This window comes from Eulemur rufifrons, chromosome 3 (assembly GCF_041146395.1).
Source record: "Eulemur rufifrons isolate Redbay chromosome 3, OSU_ERuf_1, whole genome shotgun sequence".
Taxonomy (NCBI): domain Eukaryota; kingdom Metazoa; phylum Chordata; class Mammalia; order Primates; family Lemuridae; genus Eulemur; species Eulemur rufifrons.
The window spans coordinates 64,860,188-64,878,558 of NC_090985.1; positions in this window are offsets into that span (position 1 = coordinate 64,860,188).

Sequence of the window (18,371 nt, forward strand, 5' to 3'; positions counted from 1 at the left end):
TCAAAACGATTTCCTGAGCATCTGCTATGTGTTAGTCATTTGCAAGCCATCTGGGCCCTTAAGACAAAGAGGACGGCCCGTGGAGAGGACACGCAGTTCTGAAGAGCAAGGCCTGCCCTGGAATCCAGGGGTAAAAACACAAGTCACACTCGAGGGCTCCATGTGCTATTTGTCTCCAAATAGTCAATGGTTTCTTTGGACAGAAACCAAAGCCCCTTTTTGTCCACGTGTTCCTTGTCCTGGGAGAGCTGGCCGTGGGGGCAGGGCGGCAGGAAGGTCGAGGGAAGGGGTGGGCTAGGGAAGCAAGCGTTCCTTTGATGGAGGACAAGCATTTCCATTTTTCCATCGAAACAGTTGGGTGGATGTGGATGTGTAAGTCAAGACTCCAAGGCTACATTTGGAAGAAGAGGAGGGTGCGCACATGGGAGGTAGGAATAAAAATAGCACATGTGTTTACCCAGCGATTTTAGTTACTCTATTGGATTAAGCACAGGACTGAGAGGAAATAGAATATATTTTGGGTAGCAGAAGACAAACTGAGCCTCTTTGACTCCTGACCGAAAAAAAAAAAAGAAAAAGATCCCCAAAGCAGAATTTCCTGCGGCTCTGCCCAGGAACAACCAAAGTCAACCATGGCCTTGGTGCAGGGTGGACACACAGAACTAGGGAAAGGGTCTGGAAGCGGCCAGGCCAGCTGTGGGGCAGGAGGGGAAGGCCCTGGCTAGGGGTCACCTGCCGAGTGCTGCTCTCGCAGTGGGACCTCGGGCAGCCTTCCTGCGGCCTGTGAGGCGGGAGGACAAGGCTTCCGTGTAAGCAAGCGTGGCCTAGTGGGTGGACACCTGCTGACGTCCTGGCAGTCTGTGCTAAACACTCTGGCACTGAGGCAGGCCTTCCACCATGGAGTTCAAGTTCTTCCTGGGCTGTTCCTACATTTTTCTCAGTCCAGCTTCCTCTCTGGCAGCACCACACCTGTCTAAGCAGGAAACTAGGAAATCGTTTGGGACTGTGTGGGCGGCAGTGAGTTCTCTAGAAGGCTCGCTAATGGTCAGAGTTTGGCCCTCCAAGAAGCAGAGGCCATGGCCAAATTCAACAGGCAAGAGATCTATGGAGGGAAAGGCCTGTGGAGAATTAAGGGGAGGGAACAGGAGCAGGTGGGGAGAGGCCCAGCCCGAGATGAGAGGACTAGAGCTGTGAACGCAGCGGGGGGAGAAAGAAGGATTAACACGAAGTTTCAGGCCAAAGTGCAGTTCTGAGGCTGCGTGAGCCGAGTGCCACAGCAAAGGGTGTCTGTTGCAGGACCCCAGGTGGGGAGGAAACCACCGGGCTCTAGGACCCCACTGTGCTCACAGACTGGAAGGGCGATGCTGTGATCCCAAAGAGAACAGAAACTGGAGGTTGGCAGTCAGCACCCAGCATGTGCTCCCACGGCCCTCTAAGTCCCTTTTATATTCATCAGATTTTTATTGAGCCCTATGGCCAGATACTGAGCTGGTCACCAAGAGCAAGAATCACAATAGCTAATAAATACAGCGTTTGCAATGTGCCAGGCGCTATTCTGAATGCTTTATAATATATTAAGTCATTGAATCCTTGCAACAACTGTATGAGGTAAAGACAATTATGTCTGTTCTTCAGATGACAAATCGCCACACAGAAACGTTAAGGATATAACTTGCTCAAGGTCACATACCAAATAAGTGACCCCAGCAGCCTGCCTCTAAAGCCCGTGCCCCAAGTTACCACGTTTCATCTCATCGAAGGTGCCATTTATGGTAATAAGTTTCATTATTTTATATGACACTAACAAAAGAGCACCGTCAATTAACTACAACCTGCTGTTATTAGTAAGATGCATCCTCAATTTCAGATATATTAAAGCGTGAAAAAAAAATTGTGAGTCAATAGTCATATTACACAAAGGCAGTATGCCAGTTTTCAAAGACTTCACAATTGAGTAGGACAGACAGGCCCACGCAATTGTCATGCCATGTGGTAAGTACCAAGTGTCACCCAAGAGAAGCATATAAATTGCTGCAGTGGCAGAGAGAGGAGCAAATCATCACTGCCACCCCTTCCCCCCCGCCCCAGGAAATGACACCCAGCTGAGCCTTAGGTTTCTCCAAATAGAGAAGGGAAGGGTGGGATTGGAAAATTTTGAGTATCAGGGGCCTTGGTTGATGATGCTAATAATAATATAACAGTAGCTAACAATGGCTAATCATGTACTGAGTTTACCATGTGCCAGGCACTGTGTTTAGGGCTTTTCATGCATCATTCCATTTAATCCTCACAGAAACCCTGAGAAAACCCTCTTATCAGACCCATTTTATGGAGAGGAAGTGGAGGCTCAGGAGACGAACTGACCTCCCCCACAGCACAGCACACAGCTTATGGATGCTAGAGCCAGGATAAGAGTAACCAGCAGTGTGGCTCTCAAATGTCAGATGTCAACTGTGCTGCTGCCCACCTCTCAGAAGAGAGTTAGGGACAAGGCATGCTCACCTGTCATTCTCATCCACTGAGCGCCCCCGTGTTCTGGGAGGAGCCTGAGTGAGGGTGGACATGGCCAACCACAAGATTTTCGGGGGATGACTGATGGGTAGGGAAGGTTCTGGAAGTGTTGGTGCAAGTCTGGGACCTCTGAGTCATTTTAACCTTCAAGTATTTGCTGAAAGTTCACTCTGAGCAAAGGTCTGTGCTGGGCACCAGGGGAGCCATTGGAGGGAGTCCTGGGCCGAGCACCAAATGTGGAATGAACGAAGTGCAACATTGGGTCCCTCCCTCCTGCTGGCCTCACCTCCTGCCTCCTTCCCCTTGCTCAACAACTTCGAGTCACACTCTGGCCATCTGCCACTTCCTCGAAGAGGCCAAGCTCTCTCCACTTCCGTTCCCTTACACGTGCCTCTGCCTGGAATGTTCTCCTACCCCTCAAGTCTCTTTTGCGTGGCTGGCTTTTTTTCTTTCTTTAGGTCACAGTGTAAAGATTGTCTCCTCTGAGATGTTCTGCCTGCTATTTTCCATCATAGCAGCACCTTGCTAATTTCCATCCTAGGACTTTCCATAATGTGCAATTACGCCCACTATTAGTTTGCATCTTTAGGGGCAAGACCTTGTTGACTGTTGCTTCCCAACAGTGAGCATCTTGCCTGACATAGAGTAGGTGCTTATGTGAATGGACAAATAGCATAGCTTAGGATCTAATTAAAGAGTCAAGATGTACATCTGACACAGAATAATTAAGTGCTGAACTGCTCAGAGAATGCAGATTGGTGTGTGCTGACACCGTCAAGGAGATGTGGGAGCTGAACAGGGTGGGTGGAAATCTGTTAGGGATGACCAGGGAGGAAAAACCAGCGGGGGGAGAACAACTAGTCTGTGAAGGGACAAAGCACTTTTCCATCCCCTGCAGGTTCGAAGCACCTTCATCCTCAGTATCTGAAATCACTTTAGCTTTCCTCACCTCCCAGTCCCCTCCCTCTACTTACTGGAACATGGAGCTAGGACCACAAAGACCACTTGTCCAGCCCTCCCTTTGTGGCTCCCTTGGGTAGCAAACATGACATTAAAACTGAAGTCACATATGGCTCTTCAGTGTAGGAAGGAGGATATTCTGGGGGAACAATTGTGGATGCAATTCTCACTTTGCATGATGCACAAAGTGACACCCAGTGACCAGAAAGCCTCTCAAGATGGCCATATTTTAGAATGCCTTCAAGGTTTCTAGAAGTAGAGAGAGAGGAGTATAACATGTATGATTCAGGTGATGGATAACCTAAAAGCCCTGACTTCACCACTATGTAGTATATCCACATAACAAAATTATACCTGTACCCCATAAATTTATACAAATAAAAAGTAGTAGAGATAGGCTCCACCAATTACAGCGTGTTCTGTCAGCTGTTTCTGTTTTGTTTCTCACACAGGGATATAACAGAACACATTTGATTCACTCGCTGAATTAATGTACTTGTACAACTTTGAATTTCATGGATTTCTATACCATACATTTTGAAAGTAAATTAAGGTCAAGGCTTGTTAATGATTTTTTATATGTCCTGACTGATGTTCAATAGGCATTTTTCTATCTTACTTATATAGAGAGGCACCTCTCTGTAGAGTATCAAGTCTTATTTTTGTTATTTATTCATGTGTTTCCCTCTTCCTACCCTACACACCTCCTTCAGGACAACACTCTGAGTTCCTTGAGGGCAGGAGATCATGTTTTATCATAACTCTGCTGCCTGCAAAGAATCTTCAATAAAATGGCTGCTTGGTAAATAGTGAATTAACTTGAAGCATCCCGAGACCTTCTAGAAGTTCAGTCTCTGCTCTTTTTAGCAGAGCAAGTTGTCTCAACTCATATGAGCCCAAAGTTGTTGCCTGTTAACCATATAGACCAAAATCTGTGTCCTACTTGTCAAAAACTATTAAAGAGCAGAAATCTCTTTTTAGCTTGAACCGATCTGTGACTTAATTTGGAAAGCCTCTCCTCACCCCAAATTAGACATGATTGAATAAGAATAAAGGAGGAGGAGCTAAAAATAACTTTCTACTATAGTGGAACAACAATTTAAAAATTTAAACAAAGCCTTTTGCTGCAAACTCAAATGCTTCAAGAAGCTTCTAGCTATTTCAGAGTTTGAAAGGAATATTAATCACTGCATTTAAGCCAAGGACACCATGTGACAGATCTAGAAATGAAGTCATTTGGGTATGTGTGTTCTGGAACCCTGCCCTGAATGGCTTTCTCCTTGACACATGTCCAACTCTTTAATACAGCTTAACATTACTAATGTTTATAACCTTTGCATAAAATCTTGTTTAAAATATAAAGGAAGGATGGAAAAATGCTCAGGGTGAAGGCAAGGCAAGAGAAAAGAAAGGAAGAGAACATTTGTTGAGGGTGAGTGAGTATCCGCCCCGGTAGTGTATGGTAGTGTGTGGTGAGTTTGCTCTGTCAATGACAGCCTTGTTCAAAGAGTCATCTCAATGGTTGGCATGATATTTGCTCCTTGAATTAGGGTACTCTGAATTTAGCTAAGGATCGTTTTCTTCAGATTCATGTGTGACTTAATCCACAAATTACTAATTACTTTTGTTTTTTATTAAGCAGCAGTCAGACAGTAATGGTAACAATCACTACAGCCCTTCTTCTGCTAATTTCCTTAGCAGTTTCCTTCTCCCAGTTTCCTTTCTGCTAATCTTTCTCAACACAACCCCACCAGGTCTGCGGAGGGAATTTTGGGTGTTCCCAGACTCCAAGTTCCAGGACTCTTCCACCAAATAATTAGCAAAATCAATGTTCACAGTAATGTCTGCCCATCTTGGATCATTCTTGTCTCTGGTATTTTCACCACGATCAGAGCCTGATCTTAAGATCAGCTGGAAAATAGTTTAAGGAAACAAAAGGTATGAAAACCTGTCTCTGTGAGGCCAGATTTGTGGAGTTACAGCAGGACTTAGTGAAGGCTCCCGACAGCTGGGGAAAGTCAGAGTGCTGCAGAATTCATAAACCACGTTAAGAGGTTTGGTGCTCTGGCAAAAGCGCCAAAATGTTCCAATCATTAAATCACTCAACTTAAATCACTTTCAGATGAGGGAAATTCAGGACAAACATTACCAACTTTTTAAACTACATTATATGTTCCAAAAGCAAAATGGAAAACAATAAAGCTGAATGGTCTGTTCTTCCCCACCCCTGCTTTGTACAGGTGATTTCAAATTTCGTAAAAGCAGAGTAGAGTCAAAAGTGGTTTCAGTATGTATGCCCTCAGAGCCAATAACGTGAAGATACAGACACTGTGGACCACTGATTCAAAGGAATCTAATCTTTACGTGGTTCTGCCAGTTAGAGCAGTCAATGTCAGAACACCCAATACATGCTAGATGCTCAGTAAATGTTCACTTGACATACAAATAAATGCCGATAATGCAAATAAGCTGAAGAATAAAGAACTTTCAGAACTCTGCTCTTAAAGTCTGTCAGAGTAAGATGGTCCTAAGAAAGCATAAAAAGTGGCCAAAAAAAAAAAAAAAGTAAAAAACTTACAAACTGAAGTATTGATAAACATTAGAGAAGAAAATCGTAAGAAGGAAAGAGTGGATGAAAAGGTATAATGCAGCCAGAGGCCTTGAAAACAGGACTGATTTCATAATAAGGTGGTAATCTGGTGACCATGTGGGTGGCAATTGGTATGTGAGATTAACTCAGCAAGCAGCCGCCAGGACTGCCCCCAACGCCTGGCATTCACGCCCTTCTGTAATCCCCTACTGTGGGTGTGGACTGGATTCAGCGACATCATCCTACTGAATAGAATCTGGCAGAAGTGATGGGATGTCACTTCTGATGTTAGGAAATAAGCAGAAGATGTCTCTGGCTGCCATCTCTCCCTTGCTCAGTTGCTTGTTTGGGGAGGCCAGCTGCCATGTTGTGAGCTACCCTACGGAGAAGCTCACATGGCACAAAACTGATGTTTTTGGTTAATAGCCAGTGAAAGCCTGAGGCCTGCCAACAGCCATGTGCATCCAAGTACATTCCTGCAATCATTTTCTATGTTAGGAATATGTATTAATAGATGTGGGTTCCTTTTATTTATCTCAAGTATTGCTATGTTATTGCCGAAGAGCACATGTAGCCATTCTCTCACCTCACAGCAATGAATGGCAGCCCCGTGGGCTTAAGAATAGACCCAGAACACATCCTTGCCTAAAGGACTGGGCTGAGAAAATGGATGTCTTCTCAGACTCAGCTTACCCCTTGATCTCCCAATTCATGACTTTGCTTCAAGGTCTGCTGAGAAAATTCCAATCTAATTTGACTGAGGAGACAAAATAGGTAACTAACAGCCAAAACAAAATAGTCCTCAAATTGTGATCTTTTAAAATGAGATTTGTCAACTTTCTCTTTTTAAAAAGAGATACTCGAAGAAAAACATTTTAACAGGATTGACTTAACACAGACATTTGGATGTGGCTATTTTGATTTAGGGAATATTTTGATACAACTGATTTAACCTCAGTGTTTTGATGTTTCATGAAAATGAAAAATTACTCCTTTTTAAAATCACCAAGTGAGATAGCAGATTTCTGGATCTCTCCATTCCTGATCCTCCTCCATCCTAGAACACTCTGATCTTAACTTCCAGGTAGAAGTTGTCATGAGTGAAATTTAGGGATGGGGTAAGGATGCCAACTCTGCAGGATTATAAATTTTATGGCACATTAAGATGATCTGTTATCTTAGTTTTTGCTAATACTACTTTGCTTTTGAGATCTTTATTCAACATGAGCAGTCTCCACTAACCTAACTCCATGCAAACACATTTTCCAGCTTTGAATGTTGATGGACAGCAGTTGTATAATCTATATGCCATCTGGTGAGCTCCCTAGCAGATAAGAGCACAAGATCTGGTGTTAGCATACCATCTACTCGCAGTATGACAAAGGGCAAAACTATTTATTATCTTTAAACTTTGGGTTTTTCTTTTATAAAATGTATCCAATAATAGTATTTGTGTAGATGAAATGAAATGATGTAAACGAAGTCCTTGGCAGACTGCCTGTACAATAGATTATATACTATTAGTACTGTTATCAGAAATGCTTATTTAAATTGAACCTGAAGGTGATTCCATGAATAACTTCCTAATGTTGATAAAATATAGATAAGAATAATGACAATGCTAATAACAGTGGTTCCCAAACATGATTGCATTATCAAAAACCACATGGAAAAACTTCATCTTCCTATGATGATGGAGTAAGGTGGTCTGGACTTAACCTTCTATGATGAACAACTAGAAAACTGGACAAAATACATGCAATTGTTTTCAGACACTGGACTACAGGCAGCCCATGACTGATTCTTGATTGATTCTTGAGAGAAGAGAAAGAGAAACAGTGAGCCATGTGAATTCTCCAGCTCACTGCCCTAAGGAAACGTATGGCCCACTGACACAGGGAAAGGGACTCCAAAGAGTGTGCGGCAGACTTGAAGTGAAGAGATGGACGTTAGAGTTTGGGTAGGCTGAGGTGGCTGAAACTGTGGGACTGAGTCGGAGTAACACAAGAAAAGGAACTACAAAAATGTATATAGGGCTTCCCTTGAGCTTTCGCTGGGTACTATGCTGCATGTGCATAAAACAGGAAATTCCACGAATCCGGGCGCAGAATGACCGCCGAGTTGTAAGCTGAACAATACCCAGAGTTCACAGAGGGGGAGGGGACAGGTTTGAGCTTTGACAAGTCATATTAATGAGTCCTTTTTGATCACTCACAACATTCAGTCGAGAACTGAGAGGAGTCACATCACAGAAGAGGGCTGCACCATTCTTGGGGCAGAGAATACTCCAGACTTAGCAAAGCTTTAAAACTGGCTTCAAAGGGATAAAACAGTTTAGCAAATAACTGCAAAACAAAACCCAGTACTCTTTAAAGGAATACAATAAAATTCTGACACTCAGCAAGGTAACATTCACAATGTAAACATCCAATTAAAAATTGCTAGGTATGGTAAGAAAGGAAAATACCACACATGCGTAGGAGTCAATAGAAACAGACCTGGAAATGACAGACATAGGGAACTCGCAGACAAGGACGTCACAATAGCTATTGTTACTATATGTTAGTAAAGAAAAAATATGGTGAGGAGAGTAGATATAAATAAGAACTCAAATGGAAATTATAAAATGAAAAACATAATATCTGAAAAGGTTCACTGGGTGGTGTTAATAGACAGCAACCACAGAGTATTACTGAACTTGAAGATGGCAATAGAATCCATCCAAACTGAAGCATAGAGAAAAAAGTTTTAAATTAAATAGTTCAAGAGAATGAGGAGACAAGCCACAGACTGGGAGAAAATATTTGCAAGAGACATTTCTGACAAAGACAGTAATCTAAAATACACAAAGAACTCTTAGAACACAACAGTAAGAAAACAACCTGATTTAAAAAGTGGACAAAAGAGCTGAACACTTCAGAGAAGATATACAGATGGTAAATAAGCATATGAAAAGATGCTCAACATCATATATCATTAGGTTATTGCAAATTAAAATAATGGGATACCACTACACACCTATCAGAATGGCTAAAATCCAAAACATTGACAACACCAAATGCTGACAAGGATGTGGAGCAACAGGAACTCTCTCATTCATTGCTCGTGGAAATGAAAAATGGTACAGCCACTTTGAAAGACAGTTTGGCAGTTTCTCATGAAAATACTCTTACCATGCAATTAAGCACACTCCTTGGTATTTACCCAAATGAGTTGGAAACATGTGTCCTCACAAAGATACTCATAGCATCTTTTTTCATAATTGCCAAAATTTTGACAGTAGGTGAAAAGGTAAATAAACTGTGGTACATCCAGATGATGAAATATAATATTCAGTGCTAAAAAGAAATTAGTTATAAATCCATGAAAAGACAGAGGAACATAAAATGCATATTACTAAGTAAAGGTGCCAATCTGAAAAGGCTATATACTGTGTGATTCCAACTATATGACATCCTAAAAAAGGCAAAATGTGGAGACAGTATAAAAGATCAGTGATTTACAGGGCTTGAAGGGCAGGGAGGGATGAGTAGGCAGAGCACAGAGGATGTTTAGGGCAGTTAAACCATTCTGTATGGTGCTATAATGATGGATACATGTCATTGTATATTTGTTAAAATTCATAGAATGTACAATATCAAGAGCGAACCTTAATTTGAACTATGAATTTGGAGTGGGGGAGTGGGGATGAATCAGTTGTAACAAGTGTACCATGCTGGTGCAGGATGTTGAGAGGGAGGCTGTGTGGGGGGCGGGGGCATATGGTAACTTTCTGTACTTTCCACCTAGTTTTCCTGTGAACCTAAAACTGCCCTGAAAAATAAAGTAAAACAACAACAACAACAACAACAACAAACAGAGCCTCAGTGACCCATGGGATAAAATCAAACACTCCAACATTTGTAATTGGAGTTCTAGAAAAGGAGTTAAGAGAGGAAATATTTTAATAGTGGCTGTTAGTTTTCTGAAAGTGATGAGTACTATAAGCTCCTCCAACCCCTCCCTCTGCTCAAAATACACCAACGTACACTGTAATCAAATTCCTGGTAAACAGTGATGAAATTAAACCTTAAAAGTAGCCAGAGAAAAAAGACACCAAAAAATAGATAAGAATCAAATGCAGACTTCACATCAGAAAACATCCTGGCCAGAAAATGACTTTTTTTTTGAATGCTAAAATAAAACCTATCAATCTTGATTTCTATATCCAGCAAAAATATTCTTCGAAAATAAAGATAAAATAAAACTTTAAGGCAAGAGCCAAGGGAATTTGTCACCAGCAGTCTTTTCTACAAGAAAATTTAATAGGATGTTCTTTGGGCAAAAGAGAAAACACAGATGAAAATTTGGATCTACACAAATGTGATGATTAATTCTGTGTCAACTGCAGTTGGCTAAGGGATGCCCAGGTATCTGGTAAAACATTATCTCTGGATGTGTCTCTGAGGGTGTTCTAGAAGATACTAGCATTTGAATCAGTCAACTGAGTAAAGAAAATTGCCCTCACCAATGTGGGTGGGTATCATCCAACCCACGGGGCACCTGAATAGAACAGAAGGGCAGAGAAAGGGTGAATTTGCCGTCTCTGCTTGAGCTGGGCCATCCAGCTTCTCCTGCCTTCTGACACAAGTGATCCTTGTTCTCCGGACTTCGGACTTGGACTTACACCATTGGCTCCCCTGGTTCCCAGGACTTTGAGTGTGGACTGGAACTACACCAGCTGCTTCCTTGCGCTTCCAGCTTGCAGACGGCAGATCATAGGACTTTTCTGCCTCCTTAATTGTGTTAGTCAAACACTCATAATAAATCTTTCTATAAATCTATATATCCTATTGGTTCTGTTTCTCTAGAGAACCCTGACTAATACAATGAAGGGGTAAACAATAGTGGAAATGGTAAATATATAAGTAAATATTAGAGACTTAAGTTTTTCTTTGAAACATAGTTGACTGTTTAAAGCAAAAATAATGTATGTTGGAATTCATAACATGTAGCAATAAAATATATGACAAAATAACAAAGGATGAGATGCAGAAAAATGGAAGTATACTGTTAAGAGTATCTTATATTATGCACAAAGTGGTATATCATTATTTGAGGGCAGACTAAGTTGAAGAATGCATATTATAAACCTTAGATTAAACTTTTAAAATACAAAGAGATGTAATTAAAAATTAATAAATCATACTATTAAGGTTTACTATAGAGATAAAATGGAATACAAAAAAGTATCATCTTAATCCAAAAAAGGCAAAAAAAAAAATGCAATAAAGTTTAGGTGGAACAAATAAACATTTCATAAAATGGTATATTTAAACTCAACTACATTGATAGTTACATGATATCAACAGTACAATTAAAAATATTATCAGACTGAATTAAAATATAAGACCCAAATGTATACTGTCTATAAAAAACTTTAAATATAAAAATGGTAAAAAGTAAAAGGATTAAAAATTATACGTCATGCAAACACTAAGTATACAAAAGCTGAAGTGGCTAAATTAATATCAGACAAAGTAGAATTCAGAACAAAGTGGTATATTACCAGAAACAAAAAGGGACATTTCATAGTAATAAAAGCATCAATTCATGTTGAAGAAATAATAATCTTAAATGTGTGTACACCTAAAAGCTTCAAAATATATGAGGCAAGATCAGAAAAATAGAAAAAGTGATAATTATACTTGGAGACTAACATTCTTCTTTCAGTAATTTATAGAAGTAGGCCAAAAAATCAGTAAAGAAAAGATGTGATCATCTCTAGCAACCAACTTGACCTAATTAACACAGAATGCTTCACCCAACAACAGAATCCACATTCAAGTGTGCATAAAACATTCACCAACACAGAACATATGTTGAACTGTAAAACAAGTCTCAACATATTTAAAAGAATAAAAATAACATAAAGTATATTTTTTTGAATAAATGAAATTAAACTAGAGATCAGTAACAGAAAGATAGCTGGAAAATCCCCACATTAAACCACACACTTAACTATTCATTGTATCCAAAAAGTAAATGAGAAAATTAGAAAATATTTTGAACTAAATGAAAATAGAAACACAACATATTAAAATGCTAAGGTAGCTGTTAAAAGGAATTTTAAAACTCTATATGCTTACATTAAAAATGAAGAGGGCCTAAAATCAATGAGCATTCTAAGCTTTCATCTTAAGAACAAGAAAAAGAGTAAATTAAACCCAAAGTTAGTTGGAGGAATAACAAAGATGAGCAGAAAGTAATAAATGAGAAAATGAAAAAAGCAATTTAATAATCAAGTTATGTAAGAGCTGTTCTTTAAAGAGATGAATGAGGCCGGGCGCGGTAACTCACGCCTGTAATCCTAGCACTCTGGGAGGCCGAGGCGGGTGGATTTCTCGAGGTCAGGAGTTGGAGACCAGCCTGAGCAAGAGCGAGACCCCGTCTCTACTAAAAATAGAAAGAAATTATCTGGCCAACTAAAACATATATAGAAAAAAAATTAGCCAGGCATGGTGGTGCATGCCTGTAGTCCCAGCTACTTGGGAGGCTGAGGCAGTAGGATCGCTTAAGCCCAGGAGTTTGAGGTTGCTTTGAGCTAGGCTGACGCCACGGCACTCACTCTAGCCCGGGCAACAAAGCAAGACTCTGTCTCAATAAAAAGAAAAAAAAAAAAAAAAGAAAGAATGAACCGTTAGATTGATGGAGAGAGTGCAAACTCCAGAGAGCAAGTGAGCATCTGCACAAATTATCAGTATCAGAAACAAAAGAAGGGACATCACTACAGATCCCACAGACATTAAAGGATAAGAGAATATTATAGAAAACTTCATGCCCACAAATTTGAAAACCTAAATGAAATGAATATATTCTTTGAAAGACTCAAATTACCAAAACTGACTCAGGAATAGATAGGTGGCTCTTCATGAAGCCAACCTGGCACTGATGCACTGAATGCCATTGAAAACCACTGGTTTGGTTTAGGTTTCATCTAAACATATCAGTGAACCAGAACCATAGAAAATTTTAGCAGGATCAGACTGTCTAAATAAAGGGAAACAACCTACTGAATATACAATTCCAGTTGATGATAATTATATTAATATATTGGCATACAATTGTATATTGGTATACATCTCTGAACAAATCTCCAACAATTTTTTCACTGACTTGACTGAAATATTTGAGTCAGTAAACAACTGTTTAGGGATTATAAAAACAAATTTTTCAAGATTCAGATGTGATGACATGGTGGGTTGACTCACCCAATACCCATTCCCTATACCCTTCTTCCTCGCTTACTATTTGAGGCTCCCTTTCAGCTAGATAAGGGCAGCCATATGCCACTATCTGGCACCTGAGCATAAGCTGATGTCTGCTAAGGTTGGGGGGAATATTAATACCTTGATAAAAGAGGACATATGATCAGCAGCCATCTTGCAGAAGAAAAAATAAGAGACAGTAGTCCTCCGATTGTTGAGCTGCTAAATCAGTAATAACAATGGCCTCCCTTCTTGATTTTTCTTTTTGTATTATTCTGTGAGAAAATCCCTATTTCTTTAAAGACTTTTAAAAGTTGGGTTTTCATTTACTTGCAAACATACACAATCTTAATAGAAGACTATGACACATTTATACATCCCCATAACCAAGGTGTCAACTAAGGCAAAAAGGGAAACATCAATTTAGCTCTTCCCTTGACTGGCTATAAAATCTTAGTACGTTCCCTTGGCATCAGTGAACCTGAGTTTCGATATCAATAGATAATAACAACAACAACCATCTAGTGAAGCTAGTGCTGAGAGGAAATAAAGCAGAGGCCTCAGAATCTCTTTTGGCCACTGGAAAGAAAGTCTGCTAATACTGGAAGTCCTTACACATCACAACATTTAAATCCAGGCTGTAATGATACATGTAGCATAATAGAACTTCATTCAGCACGAGTTTTAGCGTAAATATGAAGAGTCTTGCAATATTTTTGGAGGCACACACACTGAGACAGAGCCAACTCCTAAGAGGATCACGAAAAGTAAATTAAGCACATTCAATGTTTTTCCAACAGAAGCCTATGGCAATATTTCATATGAAGGAATCTTTGGCTCCATGATTCATTTTGCAAATCCCATGACCCATGTTTCTTTTCACATGATAAACCACCAGGGTTCTGCAGAAGAACTCCCTGTTCAGCAGATATTTGTGGTCAAGGTTCAGAGAAGAGTTTTGCCCATAAATGGCTTGCATCCTACCCAGCTGGAAAAAATGGGAGCTCACAGAATGTCACAGGACAGCTAATACCCCGGCAAAACCATGCAAGCCAGCTAGACATGTACATAAATGAAGACACAGTCACCTGCCACTTCCAGTTGAAAAGGAAGGAGCAATGAGATCAGAATCCACACAACCATGCCACCTTATCTGTCTTCTCGAAGCGTGGGGCTGTGTTAGCTCGCCATTCTAACTCTGTCTTCTATAAAAGGCATTACCCAGCTCTACCACTTACTAGTTGGCTATGGTGATGTTGGGGATGTAATTTCAATGCGCAACTTCCTCTTATTTTGTAAAATAGAGGTAATAATGACCCTCACTAGTAATAATAGAAATAAAAAACGTTTATTGAGAACTTACTGAATAGAGAACACTGTTTTAAGTACACTTGGTGTCAAACTCATTTAGTCTTCACAGTTCTGACATATTGTTTTTATTACATTCTGTGATGAAGAAATTGGAGAAAGAATGAACCATTCCTAAGGGGAGACAATTGGTATGTAACAGGTTAGGGAAAGGGGTGCTGTCAGGGTTGAATGAAATTAATTAAGACATGTAAATCTGCACCTGGCACAAAAGTACATTCTAATTGTTGTTTCTAGGTCACCTTCTGCTCATGACGTCATCTTAGAAACAATTATAGAAATCTGCTGGAGGTTATGAGTGGGAAAAGTGGCACAAATTACAGCACTGAAACTTTGTATTGAAAATCAAATTAGTGGGTTAGTAACACACCGGGGCAAGGCAGTTAGTTATAGGTGATCCCTAAGAATCCATTGGGGAGAAACAGCCAGCACAAGGCAAATACAGCACCAGTGTGATGGAAAAATGCAGTCAAGCTCAGGAGAGGAACACTGAGTTCTCACCCTGTAGGGGGGTTAAAAATTAACATAAAGGAGTAACCCTGTAACAGACACTCTCCCAATCCTTCCTAAAATAATCTACAGTGGTCTAATCCTTCTGTTTTTGTTTCATAACTGTAGAGTCGCCGGCTATCTTTCTGCCCCACAGATAACCCCACTCTATTAATATGGACTCTCGGAACATTTTTTCCATTCCCCAAGATATACTTAACGCTAATCCCACTTTTGATTTCATCTTTTGCCAAGTTGGATTTTATGCATCTTTACTTGTATTGCCTCCAACCATTTAAAACTTTTCACTGAGTTCTCATTTTCTTAAAGATGTTTCCTGCAATCAAAAAGATTTATTCTTTAAATGAACATCCATGGAAATAGTTTTAAAGGTGTTTTTTTTTTTTAAAAAAAAAAAAAAAAAAAAAACAACTTTCCAGCACAGCTTTCTGTTCTGATGTTTTTAGAAATTGGGACCATTTGGGACTGTCTTGTGATTTGTGACGTCCTTGGAGAGATGACTCCCTCCTTTCCCAGAGGCCCATACCCTTGGCTCCATTCTCTCCTTCCTCCCCCTTGATTCTGCTCTCCCTGTTCTTTTCCAGCATCATCCATCTCGCCCTCGCCTGTGTCCCCTTTTCCCACAGTCTCACAGACTGTCCTCATCCTGCGCATCCCTCCAGCTTTCTCCCTTACTCTCTATAGTGGTCAGTTCTCTCCAAAAAGCACTATCAATTGGAGTTTCAGCTTTGTCACCACCTCGGTCCCATTACCCTCTCAGAATCCCCTCTCCTTGGTGACCTCTGACCTCCTATTCATCAAAGTCAATAACCTTCCCCAGGTGTGTCCTCCTTACTCTGAGCAGCATTTCGTGCTGTTGACCGCCGTGCCCTTTCTGAAATTCTGCTCCTCCTGGAGGAGGTGCTATCCCTGACTTCCCCAAAAAGATGTGCCTCTCTCCTCCCTGCCATCGCTTGTGTCTGTGCTGCACCTGTCCTCACGGGTTATAACTTCCTTGGGGCAGTGACCTTGTTTTTGTGCCTCTCCACTCCGACACACATGTGCAGCCTGGAGCTAATACGGTGCCCTGCTCATGGCAAGTATTTAGCAGACATTGAGCCCAGGAATAAACATGGTCTCAGTGTCAGGATGCAGCTAAACGTGGCCCAAAGATGAGTTTAATCTGGCCTGCCTAGTGATTGTTAAATATCTCAGTTAGTTATCAGCATTGAAAAACTGTGGTATTTTACATTAAAAAAATTTAGATTTCTTGGTCATTTTGACAAATCTGATTTAATCCAGCCTGGGACCCTACTCCTGCATGGCAACAGTAGGCAGCATCTGAGCATCTGCTGTCCCCTTGGGTAAGATGTGGGTCCTCAGTTTTCCATTTCACCCATGACATTTCCTTGACGGCCCCTCCAGGCATGTTAGTTTTGTGAACCCTTGAGACAAATGAACTAAGACAATAGGGTAAAGGAATGATGGACTCTTTGGTTCATCCATCAGCTTTCCTGCCAGCTCTGTCCTCTGGCTACCTGTTAAGAGTTCAGAGGGAATGGAAATTTGGCAGCCATCTGAGCTCCCTATAACTGGCCTGGACCTGGAGAGAATGCTTCCTCCAGGAAACCTTCCATGGTTGCTTCTGCCTGAAAAATCTCTCCCTCTTCCATACCCCCATGGCATTTTGTATAGCGAATCCATAGGACCCCCTCCACTCAATATGCACCCAAATGCATGTGCGTGCACACACAAAACAGTCAGCTTGGCTATATATATGGTTCAACTTTGGCTGCCTACTGCCAGTGTTACCCTTACACATAATCTCAACACATCTTGGGGTCTATTTGTCTTTTTTCATATGTCTGTGTTTGGTTGGTGAGCAGTGGAAGAGAAAGGACCTAGATGGAGGCAGGGAAAAGAAGAGGAGGAGAAAGACAGGAGGATGATTTGGTATCTGTTCTCCTAGGTCTGGCCCTATGGACTGAGTATGACCTGCAGTGAAGAGGGAGGACCCAAAGTTGACACCAGTGTCCAAAGGGGCTCTGGGTAGATCTGCCCTGATGGCCCGCAAGACCGAGTGGTCAGAGGCACAAGAGTCCCTTCTGGCCTTTGCAAAGAACTTCTGCATCTCTCTCTACCCAGAGACCTGGAGGGTTTGGATGTAGAGGAGATAGCTTTCTTGGCCTGGGTGGCCACCTTATGATGGGCTGTGACTGTGGGAAGACTTGCCACACGGGAGGCAGTGTCAATGACAGGGAACAGAACAGGAAGAATGGAGCAAATGTGCTTGGTAGCAAACTGGTTGTGGGCACTTGCGAAGCACCTTCTGGTGCTTAGGTCCATACCATCACACAGATGGGGGCTACCAAGTCTTAAGACACCGATTTGCAGGTATTTGTGTTCACATCTCTATTCGTTGGGCTAGAAAGTGGCCTTCTTTAACAAAGAGACCTAAATGATAACTTTAAAATTCTAGAAGAAAATGTGGGAAAAACTCTTATAGACATTGGCCTAGGCAAAGAATTTATGAAGACCCCAAAGGCAATCACAGCAACAACAAAAAATAAATGGAATCTGATTAAATTAAAAAGCTTCTGCACAGCCAAAGAAACTGTCACGAGAGCAAACAGACAACCGACAGAATGGGAAAAAATTTTCACATGCTACACATCCGATAAAGGGCTGATAACTAGAATCTATTTAGAACTCAGGAAAATCAGCAAGAAGAAATCAAACAACCCTATCAAAAAGTGGGCAAAGGACATGAATAGAAATTTTTCAAAAGATGACAGAAGAATGGCCAACAAACATATAAAAAAATGCTCAACATCTCTAATCATCAGGGAAATGCCAATCAAAACCACAATGAGATATCACTTATCTCCAGTGAGAATGGCTTTTATCAAAAAGTCCCAAAACAATAAATGTTAGCGTGGCTGCAGAGACAGGAATACTCATACACTGCTGGTGGGACTGCAAACTAGTGCAACCTCTGTGGAAAGCAATATGGAGATACCTCAAAGAGATACAAGTAGATCTACCATTTGATCCAGCAATCCCATTACTGGGCACCTACCCAAAAGAACAAAAGACATTCTATAAAAAAGACATCTGCACTCGAATGTTTATAGCAGCACAATTCACGACTGCAAAGATGTGGAAACAACCCAAGTGCCCATCAATACATGAGTGGATTAATAAAA